The following is a 21,223-nucleotide window of genomic DNA, read 5'->3' on the forward strand; positions in this document are numbered from 1 at the left end:
GGCCAACTCTCATAAACTCACACCATAGTGGTGAAAATCAAAGCTCAGACTCTTAGACTCTTAGCTCAGACTCTTAGCCCATGCACAGAAGATGACAATTCAATCCTCCCTTGAAAACTTCCAAGGCTGAATAGTCAAACGGTTTTTCTAGACAGTTTAATCCATCACTTAACCGGTCTTCAAAACTAGCAAATTGGTGTCATCTGTATTTCTCTACATCTTAATAGGACTGAAGCACCACAGTTTTTGCAAACAATTTCCACAGCATCAAAACACACCACCTTCTTCCAGGATTCTTCAGCAGTCCTTAAGAAGATTTCTGAGTATTTCTTTCAATTAATTAATTAATTAATTAATTATTCATTCATTCATTCATTCCATACTCATCACAGCCTGAATGGACGGGAGTGGTTGTAATTTAATCCTGCAACCCAATTCCATCCACTACGGGGTTCTCCATTGGGCAGGATGACACATATGACTAAATCAAGAAGCAGAAGCAGCATGGGGTTGGGGTAGGGAAATGGTATCAAAGTGGCAATCAACAGATCCATTTGGGTATCTCTTTTTCATGAAAAAGGATGAATATTTGCAAAGTAACTCCTTTTGGGAGACGTTTCTACCACACAAACAAAAACTTTGGACCCCAAACTCTAAGTTGGCAAACATTCAGCACAATGCTACACTACATTTGCAGCATTCACATCAGCTGGTCTGCAATGCTCGTATTTAATACAGTCCAATTAGACCAAGGGTGCATAACTTTGGCCCTCCAACAGCTGTTGGACTATAACTCCCTCGTAGACTGACTACTGGTCACTCTGGGTGGGGATGATGGAAGTTGTAGTCCAACAACTACTGTAGGGCTGAAGTTGAAGAGCCCTAGATTAGAGGTGCAGCTAGGTAATTTTGAACCCTGGACCTAATGAGCTTACACACACACACGCCACCCGACGCCAAATAAGCATCCTCTCAGTATATATACATTCCACCACAAACCTGGGCTAGAGTGCATTTGCTGCAAAAAAGAAAAGAGGCCCATCTTCACTTTTTGCCCCAGGGTCCACTCCAACCTTACGGTGATTGGATCTTACCATACAGTGCAAGAAAGAACTGTAGCGCAAACTAGTACTAAGTGCACCAATGTGGTCTTCCCACAAATTAGGCAAACTGGTCTTCTCCTTATTGAACACAGGAACCTAGGAAGCTGTCCCATACAAAGTCAGACCATTGATCCATCGAAGTCACTAGTATCAACACAAGCACTGGAACACTGGAGAAATGGTCTTATCTCAGTTGCTGGGCTTTGCATGCAGAGGGTCCCAGACTAGATCCCTGGCATCTCCAGGCAGGGCGGGGAGAGACTCCTGCCTGTAACCTTGGAGAACTGCTACCAGTCAGAGCAGACCGTACTAAGCCAGATGAACCAATAGTCTGACTCAGTATGAGGCAGCTTCCTATATGTTGACCTATGTCCTGTTCGCAGAAGTCTCAATAAGCTGTTCTATCAAGAGAGCAAGCTTAATAATTGGAACCACTGGATTATTGTTATTTATGTTCATTTAAGCTATTAAAAAACCATAAACTAAAAATGGCAATTTGTGTAACTTCCTTAGTCATTCCTTACAACCCCCGCCAAATTCCAATTCCCAACATCCCCAAAGCAAACTACAACATGGAAGAATTGTTATAAACACTGACTTTGAAGAATTCTCTTCTCCCCATTACAACAGGTTTATAAACAAACAGGAACTCAGTGGTGCCAGGTGACAACTGAGAGCCAGCGTGGTGTAGTGGTTAGAGTGCTGGACTAGGACCGAGGAGACCCGAGTTCAAATCCCCATTCAGCCATGAGACTAGCTGGGTGACTCTGGGCCAGTCACTTCTCTCTCAGCCTAACCTACTTTACAGGGTTGTTGTGAGGAGAAACTTCCGTATGTCGTACACCACTCTGGGCTCCTTGGAGGAAGAGCGGGATATAAAAAAATGATTAAAACAAAAAACAAAAGAAAAATTGCCTCCCACTGACTAAACCCAAGGGTCCCAAAAATGAGTTATTTTCTTTTATTCCCCAAAAGAAAGCCACAAGCATATGCAAGGAGATAGGCTTTTTGCGGGGGGTGGGGCGAGTTGTAGACTAGTAACCTGTACAGACTGCATTGTCACCTCTTTATCCTCCAAATCCCTTGCATCAGCAGCTGGTTTTACTGGAGACCTGCTTCGTGAAGACAATGGAAAATGACAGGCCAGAATCCTCCACCGCTAGAATTATGGTGGGGCAGGGGCAGGGGGGGCAGCTCAGGGCTTACCTTTTGTCAATGCCTTCTTAACTACTGTTTTTAGAATGCTACGGACAGGCATGATCTGGCTAAACTTGGAGGAGTCTGAATGGAGCTTTAGAATTTCAGTTAGGGGCCTTGTACCTTAAGTAGGTGTGACGTCTGAACCCACCCAAGTCTGGTTCGTGCACCAGATTTCCAACGCTCTTCACCCAACTTCAAATGCAGCAAATTTTGCAGCAAATGTCAGGAATTTTTTGCAGCAAATGTCAGGAATCCGACTTGGGCAGGTTCAGATGTCATGCCCGCTGAGAGTGCGTGATCCTAAACACCATCATGTTACTGACACATTCCCAGCTTACAGACTGGCCGGCAGTCGAGTGAACATGCCCACTGGAGCTGCCACATCTTGGCAAAGCTAAATTACTAGCAAGACTCATACCCACACCGCTTCTGGGCTGGCAGCTGGTAGGGGCAAGGCTGAATTCCTTTGGGCAAATCCAACGCTCTGAAGAGTGCAGTTGCTAATTCCATAAGCTATGTAGATGACGTCCAGATCAACTCACTGCTTGCAGAAGGACTTTACACTGGTGCAAAACTGCACTAGCTAGTAGGGATGTGCAAGAAACAGTTCAGCGCCTCCTTTGGGAACCAGTTTGGAGGGGCAGGGAGTGGTTCCCTTAAAATAAAGGTAAGCAGATCCTGCACGCACCGTCTGCATGCACTGTGCATGTGCAGCGGCCATGTGTATGCTGACACCAGGCGCACAGGCTTCAGGGAACAGCACCACAGCCACGTGCAGCCTTTGGCAGAGCATGCACCACGCCCGGAAAAGCATCGGAGTGGCAGCGGAACAGGTAAGGACCCGCTTATCTGCTTTTTAAGGGAACCATTTGGTTCCCCACCTGCACAAGCCATTCACGTGCATGCCTACTAGCTAGTAGCACTAAGGTTGAATTCCAGACTTGGGTTGTGCTACTGTAAGCATGTCTGCAGTTATGCAAGTCGCACTGCTGCAGCATGTTTCAATAGTAACTTGCTCTCGTGCACATCCCTGTTTTTAGCACAACTAAGCTAACGCCTTGCGCGATCGAAAATCTGTTCATTCCGCAAGCAGTTCATTACTCCGGATGCCAGCCAACGATCAGGGAAGGCCCCCACTGCCATTCAACTAAATCAGCCATTCCAGATAGAACTAGAAGAGCGTCTGTAGTGCACGTGGATATGGCAATGATTAGGAGTGCATGGTTCAGGTGAGGAGGAGGGCCAGGCAACAAAAAGTGTCAATACTCTGGGAGGCAGGCAGTTAGGTTGGCTTCCAGTTGGTGAGGAGTGTTGGTTTTCTGTGTTTTCTCTACTGCTTTGAGAGGTTAATGCCCCCTTTTATTGATTACTCTCTTATCTGCTCCTATATTGGAATGTTTTGCAATTGCTGCAGCAGCTTTTTACTTGTTTTGTGCTGAATTCTGACTATGTTTATAGTTCACCACAAATATATAGTTTTATTTTGAGCAGGATGTACATTTTCAAGAAAGAAAAAAGTTGACCTGGCATTTGTATAGCACTTCAGAGTGTTCAAAGTACATCACTAGCCTTCTTCTCAGGGCCCACCACATTCAATCAGTGCATTTGCCTCCATCACAGGAAGAAACACCCTTCTTCCATTAACATCCAAAGCATGGCAATTGGAGGAGATGGTCTCCAGGTGCAACCCCACTTCCCTTCAGGTGGGGAGGTTACAAGCAGAGGGGCTCATCTTGCTGCAATCCTTCCCACAACCTTGTAGTGTAGGAACAGCTTTTATTATTCTCATATTGCAGATGGGAGTTGAGACCCCAAGGGAACAGCTTTCTTAAGACCACCTGATAAGCAGAGACAAAATGTCAACCACAGACTACCTGACTGGTAGCTCACTCTCTTAGCCATTACGCTACACCACCCACTTAGGACAATCCACCAGATCTAAGAGTGAGGAGATAACACCAGCCCATATACTCATTCCTCAATTTTTGTTGCTGCTACAAATGACATGTTTGTCAGTTCCAGCTCCAGACAGTCTTGGAGGAAACAGATTATCTGGACACATTTCAACCCAGCTTCTGGGTGGCGATGGGGTTAAGACAGCCTTGGTCAGCCTGATGGATGATTTCCAACTGGGACTCAACAAAAGGAGTGTGACTCTGTTGTTCCTTTTGGATCTACGAGTAGCTTTTGATATCACTGACCATGATACTCTTCTGGATCATCTGTGGGGATTGGGAGTGGGGGTACTGTTTTACAGTGGTTCTGCTCCTTTCTCTTGGGGAAATTTCAGATGGTATAATTTGGAGACTAGTGGTAGGCACGGACAGGTTGGCGCAGTTCAGACCGAATTCAGATCAAACTGCAGATCCCCGAACTGGTTCAGTTGAACCCATCAGCTTGACCTGTTGGGTAGATGAAATGGCTTGAAACGGACTGGTTCGCCATTGAACCAGTTCTGCACATTTTTATTGGATACTACTGCTCCTCTAAACAGGAGCTTTTGTGTGGCGTCCCACAAGGCTCCCTACTGTCTCCAATGCTTTTCAACATCTACATGAAACTGCTGAACGAGATCATTAGAAGATCTGGTGCATGGTGTTACCAGTACGCTGACAACATAACATCTATTTCTCCATGTCATCTTCACCAGGGAATGTCATAACTTCTTGAAATGCCTGGTGGTATGTGGTAATGGGCTGGATGAGAGAGAACAGATTGAAACTGAATCCAAGGAAGATATGTACTCATTGGGGGTGGGGGTTAGGCGTGTGCACAAACCAAAAAATGCAGTTTGGCTCAAATTTGAATAGAATTCAAGCCACACTGTGTGCTGCCGAACCAGTCTGATCGAACCAACGAGCCAGGCCAGTCCACTTGACTGAACCAGTTTGACGGTTAATACTTGTAAAGAGGAATCCAGCTAAGATTTCCCTTTAGAATTCAAGGGGTAGGGGTCCCGGCTCCTGTGAAGGGGCAGCGGAGGGCGGGCGGTGAGAGAGGTAGTGCGAGAGAGGTAGTTAAGAAGTTCTTCTTACCCCCGGCACAGCCCGTATCAAACCACCCACATGGTGGCAGCTCGGTTCTGGCCCGCGCACATCTGTGGAGGGTGGAACTGAGCCACCATTGTGCGGGAGGCTTGGTAAAAGAGGGAGGATCATGCACGCTTCGTATTTGGGCTGTGTCGGTGGTGGGGGAGTGGTGGCGCCTGCAGCCATGCTGGACAGTAGGAACACCTTTTAAACTACCTCTGTCGTTGCTCTCCTAGCCATCCATTCAGTGCTGAACCAGGCTTGGTTCAACTTGATCACAGACTGAACCGCCCCCCAGTTCAGTCCAGGATGGAACTTCTGAACTGGACCGGTTCAAGGTGGATCAGTTCGGTGCCAGACCATCCGTGCACACCCCTAGTGGGGGGTTTGAAACTCAGGAGATGGGTTAGAGTTGCCTGTTCTGCAAGGGGTCACACTTCCTCAGAAGGATCAGCTATGTAGTCTGGAAGTATGCATATGAATACGACGAATATTTATATACCATTTTTCAATGAAGGTTCCCAAAGCGGTTTACACAGATACAATAAAATGGCCACCTCCCCACAAAGGGCCCAGAGTTGTAGGCTGCATTCAGACATTGCACAAAACTGGAGTTACAGATTACCAGCAAACCTGTAACTCCAGTTTCGTGCTGTGACGCTCTAGGGCTTACCCAGCACTCCATGGTGTGTTCTCTGACTGAACCCCATGCCCCTTCCTGCATACTTCCTACTTTCTCTGCTTGCCAACAGGCACACCAGGCCCTGCTGCTCTTATAATTAAAGGGCCAGCAGCAGGGGCGTTAACTATAATAGGGCAAGGGGAGGCAGTTGTCTGGGGGCCCACTGCCTTGGGCCCCCCCCCAGAGACAAGTCACATGACTGACTCCCCAGGCCCCACACCCGCCGGGGCTTCCTTCAGTTGTATCCATCCTCCAAAATTGATGTGGGTGTTAAGACCTGGAGCTATACTACACATTACACTTTTTTTTTTTTGCACATAGGCACATAGGTTATAGATAGATAGATAGATAGATAGATAGATAGATAGATAGAGTGTGTGTGTGTGTGCATAATTTTTTTTTTTTTTTTTTTTACTATGCTTTTCGTTCCCACTATTCAGCCTCATTTAAGATTTCTTTACTTCATGAGCTGAGCTTCAGTGAGGGGGGGCCCATTTTAAAACCTTGTCTCTGGGCCCACTCCAACCTTGCTACGCCCCTGGCCAGCAGCACTACCGGGGAGCACTGCTTGAAGTCTGCGATCCTTGTAGCAACACTGTTAGGTCTGTGCTGGATGCGGTGGACCTGTAGAACCCCCCATCCTTGTGAGCCATTTCCTGGAGCTGTACCCACAGCTTGGCCAGCACAGCTGTACAAGAGGGCAGAACCAAGCTTGGAGGACCAGAGAGTGGGAGGGGAAACTCTAACCTGCCTCTGGAGTTTCCCAAACTGGGAATGGGGGATTGTCTGCGACACGATCCCCAGTTTAGAATGTTAACTGCAAGCCAGTTCCTGCGATGTCTGAATGTGGCCTAAAAGAGAAACATAAGACAGACACCAGCAACAGCCACTAGAGGGATGCTGTGCTGGGGATGGATAGGGCCAGTTGCTCTCCTTCTGCTCAATAAAATGAATCACTACTTTAAAAAGATGCTCTTTGCTCAGTTAGCAGGGGACTACTAGTACCACATCTCTGTCTCTCCAGTTCCTCAGGTTGAGGCGGCGGCCAGAGGTGCTTTTTATCAGCTTAAACCGATAAGCCAGCTACAGCCATTTCTGGAGAATGACCTAAAAACAGTGGTACATGGGCTGGTGACCTCCAGCCTTGACTACAGCAATGTGCTCTATGTGGGGCTGCCTTTATATACAGTCCAGAAACTTCAGCTGGTACAAAACACAGCAACCAAGTTGGTCTCCTGGACAAACTGAAGATACCATATGACTCCTATTTTAAAAGCATTATACTAGCTGCCCATACATTTCCAAGTAAAATATAAAGTGCTGGTGATTACCTATAAAGCCCTAAACATCTTGGGCCCAGGGTATTTTAAGAGAGCACCTCCTGCTTCAGGATCCCCACCGCTTATTAAGTTCTTCTGGTGATATCGAGCTGTGGTTGCCACCAGTTTGTCTGGTGGCAACTCAGGGTCAAGGCTTTTCCATAGCCACCCCAAGACTCTGGAATGAACTCCCTGAAGTTGTAAGAGCTTTACCATTTCTGGAAGCCTATAAAAGAGCTCTCAAGACACACATGTTTAACCAAGCCTTTGATCAGCTGTAGGTGAGTTTTACTGTTGCTGCTGCTATATTATTTTAACTCGTTCTAATGGTTTGGTTTTAATCGGTGGTTTATTATTTTATTTTTTTCTTTAAATTGTCAGGAGAGATTTGTTTTTGGCGGAATAGAAATGTAATAAATAAATAAATAACTAGAGCCAATTTTCAAGGCCTGGCTTAAACATGATCTCAAGCTTGAAAAGAGCTCTACCCCACTTGAAATTCCATGCACTTGCTATCATGTTTCAGCAGACAGGTTCTAGGTGTTTCAGACAAGTTCTGCCAATGCACTAGTCAGATTCAGGGGCAGATCTACAAGTGAGCAAACATGTGCTCTGCACACAGGGAGCTGCCATGCTCACCCACTGCCTGCCTCCGTGGCTTCCCACCCACCCGCCACTGGCTTGCCTCCCTTTGTCAGCCATGACACGGTACAACGTCACTGTCCCAGCATGAGTCCATCCCAACGATAACAGGCACTGAGGCTGTGATGTCACCACAGTAAAAATAAGAGGCAAAGAAAGGCAAGCTCGTGGCAACTAGGGATGTGCACGAATCGATTCAGCTCAGCCCACCGACTCGTTTTGGCAGGGCATGGAGCAGTACCTTTAAGCCCAAGTAGAGCTGATCCTTACCTGTTCCTCTGCCACCTCCATCACACTTCCTAGTGCACCGCTGCGCCACTTAGAAGTCTGCACGCAGCTGCGGTGCTGCACCCAGCAGACTGTGTGCAGCAGTGGGACACACGGACGCAGGCTTCTGAGTGGTCCAGCACCACACCAGGAAACACAGTGGGGGGGTGGCAGAGCTGGTAAGGACCGGCTTTACTCATGCTTGAAGGTACTGCTCCCCACCCCACCAAAACGATGCATGCACATCCACCCAGTGGTGGTGAGGGCTGCGGAGACCAGTGGTGGGGGGCTGAAGCAGGCGAGCAGTGCGCCAGAAGAATGCCTCCCCAAAAATCAGGCCACGAGCCACCAGCAAGATCACTATGCCACTGATCAGACCTCACTTGGAACACTGTGTCCCATTCTGGGCATCACTTTTTAAGGACGGCTATAAACTGAAACAAATTCCAAGAAGGAGAACAAGGACGGTGGGAGATATGGAAGCCAAGTCTTATGAAGAATGGTCACAGCAGAGAGGAAGGGCTGTCACACAGAAGGAGGAGCAGACCAGTCCTCGGTTGCTCCCCAGGGCAGGGCTAGGCAAGCAACGGGTTGAAATCAAAGATGTGGGGTGGAAATGTTTTGGAAATAGAAAGACTTCCAAGCAAATTTCCCCATGCTTCAATTTTCTGTGGATTTTTCCATTCCTAAAAATTCATTGCTTCATGAAATTCATTAGGAACAATTAATGGATGCCAGTACAATATTGGGCATGGCAATTGCCAAGTTGTAATTAATAGTTTTCCACGCAATTATCCCTAGGAAGTGTGTGAGCGAGTATGTATGTGTTTCTGTTGATCTGTAAGTATTCCAATTTTAAAAAACCTTGCACATAAAGCTTTGAATTCATTTCAGTATAACGTTTAAACCACATTAAGTGGTTTTATTGATTTCTCCCCATCAACTATTTCTGTTCAATGGGGAAATGACTTGACTAGCAAGCCAGAGATTGCTGATGCGAATCCCCACTGGTATGTTTCCCAGACTATGAGAAACACCTATATTGGGCAGCAGCGATATAGGAAGATGCTGAAAGGCATCATCTCATGCTGCGTGAGAGATAGCAATGGTAAACCCCTCCTGTATTCTACCAAAGGTCATCAGAAAAATATGCACAGAAAAAGTTTGAGGTTTTTTTTATAATGCAAGTTGTATGCAAATGAGAAACATTTTCTTAAATATTTCCCCAGAAAGTGTTCCAATTTATTTATTAATTCGATTGTTATGCCGCCTCACCCAGATGGCTCTATTCAATTCCAGGCTTGCCAAAAAACCTCACATCTCTGGTTGAAACTACAGGACTAGACATTAGAAGGAAATCCCTGATCAAAAATTCTACAATTCTATTGTGTTCAACATTAACAGCTCACGGATCTGTGGTCTGAGCACATGCCACACTGGTGCGCTAAGCCTGTATACGAAATAGCAACTGGGTTTAAATACAAACACTAAGTGCATAGAACCATGTGCAGATAAAGCAGGGCTTCAGTTTTTAGACTACAACTCCCATAGTCCCCAGTGGACAACAGCCAGGTACAATGGGACTTATAGTTCAACATCTGCAGGCAGGCCAAAATTGTGCAGCAATGGGACTAGGTAATGGGAATGTGCACATTTTTTAGTGCCCAGAATCACATCTACAACAGGTCCATTACACTGAATGAGGTGTCAGAATGAATCTGGGCTGTACCACTTCTCCAGGTGGAGGTTACACTTCTGAATGCTCCCCCACATTTTTAAGAACTTCCTGCATGTGGAAAACTAGCTAGAAAAAGAGGTTTAAGCAAAGCCGTTTCTCTTATAGGCTGGTTCATCACACAAAGCAAGTTGTTGGGTGGTTGTTTTTACAAGGACTTTTTAAGAGGCTCACCCACTCACCTACAGTCTGAAATAGTACAGTCCACTCTACCGCGGCATCCCCACCTCATTCTGCAGCATGTGCAGCGCCGGGTCTTGTAGAACAGCTTTTAATGCGGTTCCAACAGGACAAGGCCGAAGACGGACCACGAGCTGAAAGGACAGAGCCAGGAGAGCCGAGACACGGCAAAGCGAACAAGCATGCCTTGGAAAGAGGGCCTCTGGAGGGAGAGGGGAAAACTGTCTGGCAAAAAAAAGGAAGGGAGCAGTGGGAAAATGTGACGGAAGACACAAGAGGCGGAAACCAGCCTTGTGTGCATCGAGATGCAAGACTATCCTATGGACTTCAGTGGTATGTTAATGCCTTGAAGTGCAGCTAGGATTAACTTGCAGTGCCAGCATATGCACGCCGAGGACAGAGCAGAGCAAGTGCTGTTCCAGCACATCGCAAACCACGGCATGACGCCAGCACTGCAGCGGCCCTCTGGAGGTGTTGCAGAGGCACCAGGGCAGACTCCGAGTGCCGGCCAGCCTGCCACCGCCGCGCTCCAAGCCGCAGCTCGGAAAACTCAACTGGATCGTGGCAGCCCCCTCGAAAAGCCCGACGCACCAGCAGATGACAACTGGTATGGCAGAAGCACGAGTATGGAGCATCCCTTACAAGCGCCCCCCCCCCCCCCGAGCTCCAAGCTGCAAGCCCTGGAGGAAGCTAGATAGCAAACAGGCACTTCTGTCCCATTCTCCAAATGAGAGCCAGGAAGGAACGAACTTTCCAAACTCTGCAAAAAGTGCTCATAACTTTTTGCTGTAATGTTAACGTGCAAGATTATACTATGGGATGAGCTGGTCTTGTGGCAGCCAGCACGAATGGTCCCCTTTGCTAAGCAGGATGCACCCTGGATTGCATTTGGATGGGAGGCTACATGTGAGCACCGTCAGACATTCCCCTTAGGTTAGGGGGTCCATCGGAAGAGCACCTGCATGCTTGCATGCAGAAAGCCCCAGGTCCATCCCCTGGCCACTCCAGCAGGGCTGAGAGAGACTCCTGCCTGTAACCTTAGAGAAGCTCCTGCCAGTCAGAGTAGACAATACTGAGCTCGACAGACCAATGGTCTGACTTGGTATAAAGCAGCTTCTCTTTGTCTTCTCAGCAAGTCCCTAAAGCAGGCTTCCCCAAACTGCGGCCCTCCAGATGTTGCTGAACTACAACTCCCAGCATCCCTACACACAATTTTTTGTGGCTGGGTATGCTGGAAGTTGTAGTTCAGCAACATCTGGAGGGCCGCAGTTTGGGGAAGCCTGCCCTAAATCAAGCCCTCCCCCCACCCCTCCAAATGTACTCACCTGCACCATGAACCTGGGGGCATTATTTTCTAGGGTGGTCTCTCTTTCAAATAAAATTTTTAAAACCTCTAGAACGAGAAAATTATGGGGATGGGTCTGCAGCTCAGGGGTCCGGCATCTGCTTTGAATGCAGAAAGTCTCAGGTTCAATCCCCGGCATCTTCAAGTGGGGTTAGGGAAGGCGCCTGCCTGAAATTGTATTATTTTATTTTATTTTATTTTAAACCCAGAGAGTCACTGCCAGTCAGTACAGACAATACTGAGCTAGATGGACCAAGGGTCTGACTCACTATCGGGCCATTTCCTATGTTCCTAGCCAGATTTAGGAGCAAAGGAAGCTGCCATATATGGAGTCAGACCATGGGCCCATCTAGCTCAGAATTGTCTACCCAGATCGGCAGCGGCTTCTCCAAGGTTGCAGGCAGGAATCTCTCTCAGCCCTATCTTGGAGATTCCAGGGAAGGAACTTGGAACCTTCTGCTCTTCCCAGAGCGGCTCCATCCCCTGAGGGGAATATCTTACAGTGCTCACACTTCTAATCTCCCTTTCATATGCAACCAGGATGGACCCTGCTTAGCTAAAGGGACAAGTCATGCTTGCTACCACAAGACCAGCTCTCCTCTGTTCCTTTATTCAAAACTAAAAGAAAAAAGAAAAAGATCAGCAGCGTGCAGCTAATGCAATTGTTCTTCTCAATGCTTTTGGGTGCCATTTGAAACAACTGCAGCAAACACGTTTTTTTAAAAGTAAGACATGTGCCCCCAAAGTATCACTGCCTTCCCTCCAAACAAAGAAGTTCCAGATCACCCATGGCAACCAGGGAAATGGTTAAGGACAAGGCTGCCTTATGAGGATTTAGACCACTAGTCCAGCTAGACCAGGGTGGGCAAAGACCAGTGTGGGACCAGCTGGGGATGATAGGAGTTGTAGTTCAACAGCAGTTGGAGGGCCGGGTTTGCCCAGCTCTGAACTAGACCAATAATGACCCTGCTAGACTGAGATAGACTATGAGACCGCCAAGGACCCTTCCAACTCTAAAGTTCATAGAAGAATATCTGGAAATCCCAATGCATGTTAAGCTCCCTGTGGGTATCAGAGCTTCTTAGTTGTAACTTGTAGAAGGAACCATAGCTCAGAGATGGAGGACGTGATGGAGGGGAGAGCTGGTCTTGTGGTAGCAAGCATGACTTGTCCCCTTAGCTAAGCACGGTCCACCATAGTTGCATTTGAATGGGAGACTACATGTGAGCACTGCAAGATATTCCCCTTAAGGGATGGAGCCTCTCTGGGAAGAGCAGAAGGTTCCAAGTTCCCTCCCTGGCATCTCCAAGACAGGGCTGAGAGAGACTCCTGCCTGGCAGCAACCCAGCTTGCGAAGGGGGAGGGGGAATTGGCAAAAAACGGGGTGGCGGGCACAACAGAGACTGCACACCCACCAGAATCTTCTGCTCGAGAACCTGGGATTTGGTGCGTGTGTGCACACACGCACCTTAGAGAGAACAGTGGTGAGGGGGCTGTGGTGGAGGAGTGAAGAGCAATACAGTACTAGTGCGCAAATGCTCTGAGCTGGTCGAACTAGTTACATCATATTCATTTTATTTCCAAAGGGGGGGGGAGCATTGAGAGGCAAATCTTAAAATGTTTAATTCTAAAGTAGTTACCACAGATGGGCAAGCTCCTCTCTGCTCACACTGGACTGGCTCTGATGAAAGGAAGAACTATATCCAACTTTTTTTTGGACATACTTCTGCTTATTTTCCAAGTCAATCCAACATTCAAAAGTCACTTACCCACCCAGTCCTCCAAGCTCTCCTTTGCAAACTCCCAAACTGCATGGGTGGGGGTTAGAAATTAATCTGAGCCAGAGAAGATTTATTTATATTCTCCCCCTTCCACAGTACAGTACTGCTCAGGGAGGTTCACAAAAACACCACCACATAAAATTAATCTATTTCAGTTAAGAACTAGACCCACTTTAAAACAGATTTACAGCTAAGAACCTACTGGAATGAACAAAACACTAAAATCCTCTCTGAAGTTGGGTTTCCAAACGTTTCTTGAAAGTCCTGAGGAAGTGAGTGTGGCAAAGCTTATCTAATAGAACATTCCAAAGATGACGGGCCACAACCTAAAAGGCCCTGTCTCTAGCACTGTCAACCAGACATCAGTCAATGGCAGGATAGTCAGCAGATCCCAAGATGTGGAACGGAGGGCCCTGGCAGATTCATATGGGGAAACACAGTCCAACAGAATTCAGGCACTCTTATGTGATGAGCATTAAAGTACTTAAACCTGAATTCCAGCTCAATATTAGGCCAAGTCCAGAAAAATTCGCTAGTGTTTCTCCTAACAATTTTCTCATAACATAAACATCTTGCAAATACAACTTGGACAAAACAAAATGTTAAGGGCTGGTTCGCTTATAAGTAGTACACAGCAGTGCCACACAACTTTGGCCCTGCAGCTATTATACTACAACTGCCTTCATCCCCAGTCACAGTGATCAATCAGGGATGACGAGAGTTGTAGTCCAAAAACAGCTGCAGGGCCAAAGTTGTGCAGCCCTGGTACACAGCTTTGATGCAGTGCAGTCAATTTCAAGTACTGAAAATGCATTTGCGCCATTCACCACCGAAATGCATGCTATGTCATTTGAACTCTATTTCCACACCTTAGCCAGGAGTGTAAACAAGCCAGCCTTTAGAGAAAGAGTCCCCTTACCCTCGATGAACAAGCTTTTCCATGCAGTTCCATGTGGCAATCATGTGTACCTTCCCACTAAAGTAAATGAGGAAAGTCATCTCATTCAAGACAGGTGTGTGTGTGTGTGTGTGTGTGCGCGCGCACATGCATGAGAGGTGCAGGGGAGGGGCTGTATCTTAGGAGTGTAGCACCTGCTTTGCATGCAGAAGTTCTCAAGTTCAATCCCCTGCAGCATCTACTGCTGCTATTTATACAGCATTTTTCAGTGAACAAGTTCTTAAAGTGGTTTTCATAGAAAAAAGAATAGTAAGAAGATAGTCCACTGTACCCAAAGGGCTCACAATCTAAAAAGAAACACAAGATAGAAACCAGCAACAGCCACTGGAGGGATGCTGTGCTAGGGTTGGACAGGGCCAGTTGCTCACCCCCTGCTAAATACAAAGAGAACCATGACTCTGAAAAGTGGTGATCTCCACGTAGGGCTGTGAAAAGACCACCCATCTGAAATCTTGGAGCCACTGCCACTCAAGAGTAGACAGTTCTGCACTAGATGGGCCAGTGATCTTAATAAGATCTTGTTTGTAGTTGCCACCGGCTCGTCTGGGCCTTCTCTCTTGCTGCCCCGAGGCTTTGGAACACACTTCCTGCTGAAAAAAGAGCCTCCCCATCTCTTACAACTTTAAAAAAGGCAGTTAAGACACATTTGCTCACTCAAGCTTTTAATTAGATATTGTTTTAATTGTGTGTTTAATAGTTGTAACATTTTAAATTGTAATTGTTTTAATATTTTAATCTTTTTATCTGTTTTTATTATTTTGTTGCAAACCGCCCAGAGACTTGCATTTTGGGCAGTGTATAAATGTTTTGAATAGATAGAATAATATAATCTGGCTGTTTTCCCCTGGTTCTAAGCACATCCTAAGCACACTTATTTCTGAATTCTGTACCTTTTATCGCAGAATGTTTCCACACTTCCCAGTTGTTTCACGATATATGTGTTACTTAATTGTATTTAAGTTTTACTTTACTTGCTTGACTTAATTCATCTAAAGTACTACTCAAAAAGCAAAAATTTCTGGCATAAATGTTTTATGCATTCAAAATACAGTTAGCCCAAGATAACTTAATTAAACTATCAAAGTAGGAAGTTAAAAGCTATGTTCTACTAGCAACGGAGCCCATCAAACACATTTATCTGTAAACAAATACAGTGGCGATCATTAACCTGACAAACAAGGGGGAGGGGAACTGAGGAGAAGGTGGGTGGGGTGGGGGGTTGGAAATCTGCATTTCTGCAGACTCAAAAGTCTGCATCACAGTCTGCACACACACACACACACCCCTGCATAACTGAAATAGATGCATATTCTTTCCCTATCTGCCCCGCCTCCTTCCCATTCCTCTGTTATCACCACTGTTTTGAATCATAGCATACAAGTTCCACGGGGGCAGGGTCCTCCCGGCCTCCCATACTTTGGAAAGCACCAAAAATTAAATAAATAAGGTGCAATAAGAGAGCTGCTCTTTGGATTCTCAGGGCAGGGGAGAGGCAAAGACAGACTCACCTAGGCAAGAACACCAACAAGGACTTGACAGCAATCATTCCCTGTTCGCACAATACTTTCTCTCCCCCTCCAAGCCAGCTGCTCTGACCTTCTTCAAAAACACAGTGCCATGGACAAGCGTAACATGTAAAACACGCAGCCACTGAGTCAAGCCGGCAGAATTTTTTGCTTATCACCGTTGTACTTTCTGCAGCCTGCCACATGCATGGTTACCTGGTCCCTACATTAGGTTTATCTAAGCAGATACCTACAGAGAGGTTGTCAGAATGGTCTGCACACAACATATAATGCTCTCCGACGGAGATCCAGTAATGAGTTTATAGTATATGCAACAGTAAGTTCTGTGGAAATCAGTAGGGATTACCCCAATATATATAGTGAGCTAAGGGTAAGCAGCTACCATATTTACCCCAATAGAAGACAACTCTGAATTTAAGCTCACCCCCTTAAAAAAATAAGAGGTTAAATACAGGTGTGACAAAACAGGGGTTCATCACAACAGGTTACACCTGTATGTACCCCAGAAGAAAGGGCTCCTAATTTAAGACGACCTCCGATTACTACTACCAAAGAACTTAGAAAAAAACCTAGTCTTGGATTCAGGTAAATCAGGGGAGAGCAAGCGTAGTGTAGTGGTTAGAGTTCAAATCCCCACTCAGCCATGAAAGTGACTGGGTGACTCTGGGCCAGTCACCTCTTGCAGCCTAACCTACTTCACCGGATTGTTGTCAGGAGAAACTTAAGTATGCAGTACACCGCTCTGGGCTCCTTGGAGGAAGAATGGGATATACAATGTAAAAATAAATAAATAATAATAAATACAGTATACTCTTCAAAATGTATCGACATATTTCACAAGGGTATCAACACCCACACCCTACACTCTGTCCAAGGACACACATAACACTGCATTTCCCAGTGAATGTGAAACTATTCAACACAAACATTACACCCCCACTCTCATGCTTTCGCATTTGTTTTTAAAAGATATTCGCAAAGTTTTTTGAGAAGGGGAAACCTAGCTGTTTAACCGCAGCGCGCGCACTCTCCAGTGCACCCTCAGCCAATCCGGGCTCTGGCAGACTTCCCTTAGGACGTTAAGCAGAGCTGCCCCCCAAAAAACCTCCAGGTGTGCGCCGCGGTTCTATGGCCTTCCAGGCAGAAATCCGCCTTACCTCCGGGCTGGCAAATCAAAAGAAAATGGGGACGGGGGATCTCGAGAGACGATGGGCCAGGAGCCTGGCTGGACGGAGTTGGCGGAGCGGTGTGTGCAGAAATGCGGGGCTTCCCCTTCAGGCACACCCTTAAAAGCCGATCTACCCTTTTGCACTGCCTGTGGCGAGGGCAGGGACCCAACTGCCTCGGAAGGGCACACAGATCCAGACTGTCCTTCCTCCTCCCGCAGCTGCGGCCGGCACACCGGGAAGCCAGGAGGTAAACAAACACGACGCAGGGAGGGAGAGGGAGGAAGAGAGAAAGGCAAGGGAGCGAAGGCATGGCAAGCGCCGGGGTGGCAGCAGGAGCCCACCCAGGAGCTCAGAGCACTCAAAGGGGTTGCAAAGGCTGCGCGTCGAGGAGGACCCAAGCCCCTTGCTGCGGCGGCGGGGGGGGGGCCGTGCACAGAGACACCCCCCCCCGGGCTGACTTCTCCCCTTTCGGAGCAAGCATGCCAAAGCCTGGCGCCCGGGGGCGGCGGCGGCAGCAGCGTAGAAGCCCATCCTGGGGAGCCTGCAGCCGCCGCCGCCACCCCTGCAGTGCACTCCAAAGCAGAGGGGGAGAGAACCAACCTGACGGAGACAAGGCCTGGGGGAGCAGCAGCCGCCGCCGCCGCCGAGGAGGCGGCCACTCCGCCCGGCTTGGTCTGCGGGCGCCCCCGGAGCAGGCAGGGAGGAGAAAGAAAGAAAAGGAAGCAAAGGAGGAGCCGCGGCGCAGCAGCGCGCGCGCGAAGAAGGCGCTCCAGCCGCTGCAGCGAGGAGCGCGGCCAGCCGACCAGAGCTGAGCAGGCCCCGCCGCCGCGGCAGCTCCCCTCCCGCCCCTCTCCCTCTGCAGCCCCGGCCATGCCCCCGAGCGGCGCGGCGGGTCACTTACATGCCTGGAGCCGGAGGGAGGCTCGGGAGGGGAGCGGCGGCTGGCCGGAGCCGAGGCCTAAGCGGCGGCGGCGGGCTCTACTTGCGGATGCCTCGTCCTGCTCCTCCGCCTCCTCCTCCTGCTGGTCTCGCAGGGAATCAGCCCATTGAGCTCCCGCCTGTCTCGGCGGCGATGAATGGAGAGGCGGCGGCGGCGGGAGGCAGCCAGGCAGCGCGCTCGTAGCGGCTGCTCCGGCCGCGCTTCCCGGGCAGAGAGCAGCGAGCGAGGGTGGGTGGTTGGCCGGCCGAGCACCGGAGCTACCTGCGCTGCCGCTGCTCTGGCTCCCCGGCTGCTCCTCCGGCGGCTTCCCTTCCTTTCCCTTCTTTGACTCACTCGCACAACACTCTCCGGTCTCTTCCCAGGGGCGCCCGCGGGGTCCTACCGCCCGCCCGGCAGCCTCCGAGCCCAGCGGTTTCCATGCCCAATGTTACTTCTCCCGGGTAAAGCGGGGCGGGGGGGGGGATGAGCACGTGAGGCGCGGGGATGGAATGTGGGCTGTCATCTGGACCGCAGTGGGAGGGAACGTGGGGGGCGGGAGGCGGAGGAACAGCGACCCAGTGGCAAATGCGCGCGCCTCGCGGCTGGAAGAAGAGCCTCCCCATCTCTGGCCACTCTTTAAAAAAAGTCTCTAAAAGGCACATTTATTCACCCAAGCTTTTTAACTAGACTTGCGGTTTTAAATTGGTTTAAGGTTTTAATTCCTCTTTTAATTGGTTTATGCTGCTGTAAACCGCCCACAGGGGGAAGTTTGGGGCGGGGTACAAATATAATTAATAAACAGATAAAGAGGGGGTTAGGCTTTAAGAGAGAGTATATGTGAAATGTTTAGTTTTATACACGTACATATAAATACATACACCTATTACGTATTTTGAAGAGTTTGTGTGATACTTACTGATGACCTACAGATACCAAATTTTGCATACACAATCCTGCCACTTGAATTAGCGGAATCAGGTGCAGAATGCACTGCTTTTTACACCAGAATATGCTCAGTCAAAGTTTAAAAACTTTTTGTAGTTTTTTAGAAAAAAATCTGAATATAATCATATTTTGTTATTGTTCTAAACAGGTTTTTAACACTCAATAATCAGATCAATAATAACAAAATGACATCATGCCCAAGAAAAGCAGAAGATCATTCTCAGATTCAAGTTTAGTGTGACTTAAATTCTTATTTATTTATTTATTGCATTTCTATACCACCCAAAACTTGCATCTCTGGGCAGTTTACAATTAAAATTTAAAACATCAAATCGTTTGACAATTACAATAATTTAAAACATTAAACATTTAAAAACATTTAAAACCCAGTCTTAAAAGGGGGGGAGGAAAAAAGGATCCCCCCCTTTTTTTCTTAGATCTAATTTCCATAGATCTAATTAAAAGCCTGGGTGAATAAATGTCCATTCAGTGCCCTTTTAAAAGTTGCCAGAGTTGGGGAGGGTCTTATCTCAACAGGGAGAACATAAGAACAGCCCTGCTGGATCAGGCCCAAGGCCCATCTAGTCCAGCATCCTGTTTTGCACAGTGGCCCACTTGCATTCCAAAGTCCAACGGAGAAGGCCCATTCCTAACTAGCCGCCGGGCATGTTGGCGGCACCCGCAGACAAACCTCTCCAGGTGATCTTAACAGGCGGTGGGGCTCATGGTGAAGAAGACGTTATCTTAAATACCCAGGGCCTGAGCTGTTTAGGGTTTTATAGGTAGTGACCAGCACCTTGTAGTTTGCCCGGAAACGTATCAGCAGCCAGTGTAGTTCTTTCAACACCGGAGTAATGTGGTCTCTCCTAGATGACCCAGAGACCAACCTGGATGCCGCATTCTGAACCAACTGCAGTTTCCAGACTACGTACAAAGGCAGCCCCACATAGAGCGCATTACAGTAATCCAGCCTAGAGGTTACTGGCATATGTACTACTATTTTGAGATTGTTCATCTCAAGAAACAGACGCAGCTGGCGGATCAGCTGTAGCTGATAAAAAGCACCTCTGGCCACCGCCTCAACTTGGGATACCAGGGAGAGTTTCGGATGCAGAAACATCCCCAGACTGCGTACCTGTTCCTTCTGGGGAAGTGTGACCCCATCCAGAACAGGCAGATCAAAATCATCTCCCAAGTTCCAACCCTGCCCAATAAATACCTCTGTTTCACCTGGATTCAGCCTCAGTTTGTTATCCCTCATCCAGCCCATTACTGCCTCCAGGTAGGCATTTAGGGAGGTTATGCCTTCTCCCGATGATGTTGACATGGAGAAATAGATTTGGGTGTCAACATACTGATAACACCCTTCACCAAATCTCCTGATGATCTCTCCCAGCGGTTTCATGTAGATGTTAAACAACATCGGAGACCATATGGAGTCCTGAAGGACACTATACAAAAGTTCAGATTTTGAAGAACAACATTCTCCAAGAGACACCATCTGGAATCTGCCCATGAGGTAGGAGCAGAACCACTGTAAAGCACTGCCTCCCACCCCCAGCCCCCTCAGACATTCCAGAAGGATACTATGGTTAATAGTATCGAAAGTCACCAGGAGATCTAAAAGGACCAACAGAGTCACACTCCCTCTGTCAATTCTCAATTGGAGATCATCCATCAGGCCAACCAAGGCAGTCACCACGCCCCATAGCCCACCCAAAAGCCAGTTTGAAATGGATCTAGATGACCAGTTTCCTCCAAGACTGTCTGGAGCTGGGAGGCCACCACCTTCTCAATCACCTTGCCCAGCCATGGAAGATTGGAGACAGGCCTGTAATTGCTTAACTCTGAGGGATCCAAGGCAGGCTTCTTCAGAAGTGGTCTAATGATTGCCTCCTTAAGACAAGGAGGCATCCTGGCCCCCCTCAGAGAAGCATTATGATCTCTACCAGGCCCTCTACAACAGCTTCCTTGCCAGATTTTATAAGCCATGCCGGGCAAGGATCAAGAGGGGCAGGTAGTAGGCTGAACCATTCCAAACAGCTTGTCCACACCCTCAGTGGTCACGAACTGAAACTGATCCAGGGTCATCACATAAGGGGAGCTGCTGGACACCTCGGCATCAGACTCTGTAACAATTGTGGAGTTTGAATTAAAGTCAGCCCGAATAAGAGAGGTTTTGTCCACAAAAAAACTCATTTAAAAAGGTCACAGCGAGTAATTGTTGCTTCCAAGTACTGATTCAAGGAGGAAGGAGTGCACATTAGCTTCTCAACTCTGAACAACTCCGCCGGACGTGAACTTGCAGACACAATACGGGAGGAAAAGAATCACTTCTTTGCCGCATGTATCACCTGAGCATAGATGTTCAAATGCTCTCTATGTAATAATCTGTCAGATTCAAGTCGAGTCTTCCTCCACTT

General features: G+C 47.8%; 1 protein-coding gene across 4 annotated transcripts in view; it reads right to left on the reverse strand.

The window, feature by feature from the left end:
* AKT1 (AKT serine/threonine kinase 1) overlaps positions 1–18,327 on the reverse strand; it is a 153,674-nt gene extending 135,347 nt beyond the window's left edge. The window contains exon 1 of one of the 4 annotated variants that reach the window (XM_053282886.1): positions 18,138–18,327. The gene's annotated coding sequence lies outside the window, so the exon portion shown is untranslated. Of the gene's footprint in view, positions 1–17,536; positions 17,634–17,837 lie in introns of those variants that run through there. The other 3 variants (XM_053282885.1, XM_053282888.1, XM_053282887.1) reach the window with 3 other exon arrangements.
* Between the last annotated feature and the right edge of the window lie 2,896 nt (positions 18,328–21,223).

This window comes from Hemicordylus capensis, chromosome 1 (genome assembly GCF_027244095.1).
Source record: "Hemicordylus capensis ecotype Gifberg chromosome 1, rHemCap1.1.pri, whole genome shotgun sequence".
NCBI classification, from domain to species: domain Eukaryota; kingdom Metazoa; phylum Chordata; class Lepidosauria; order Squamata; family Cordylidae; genus Hemicordylus; species Hemicordylus capensis.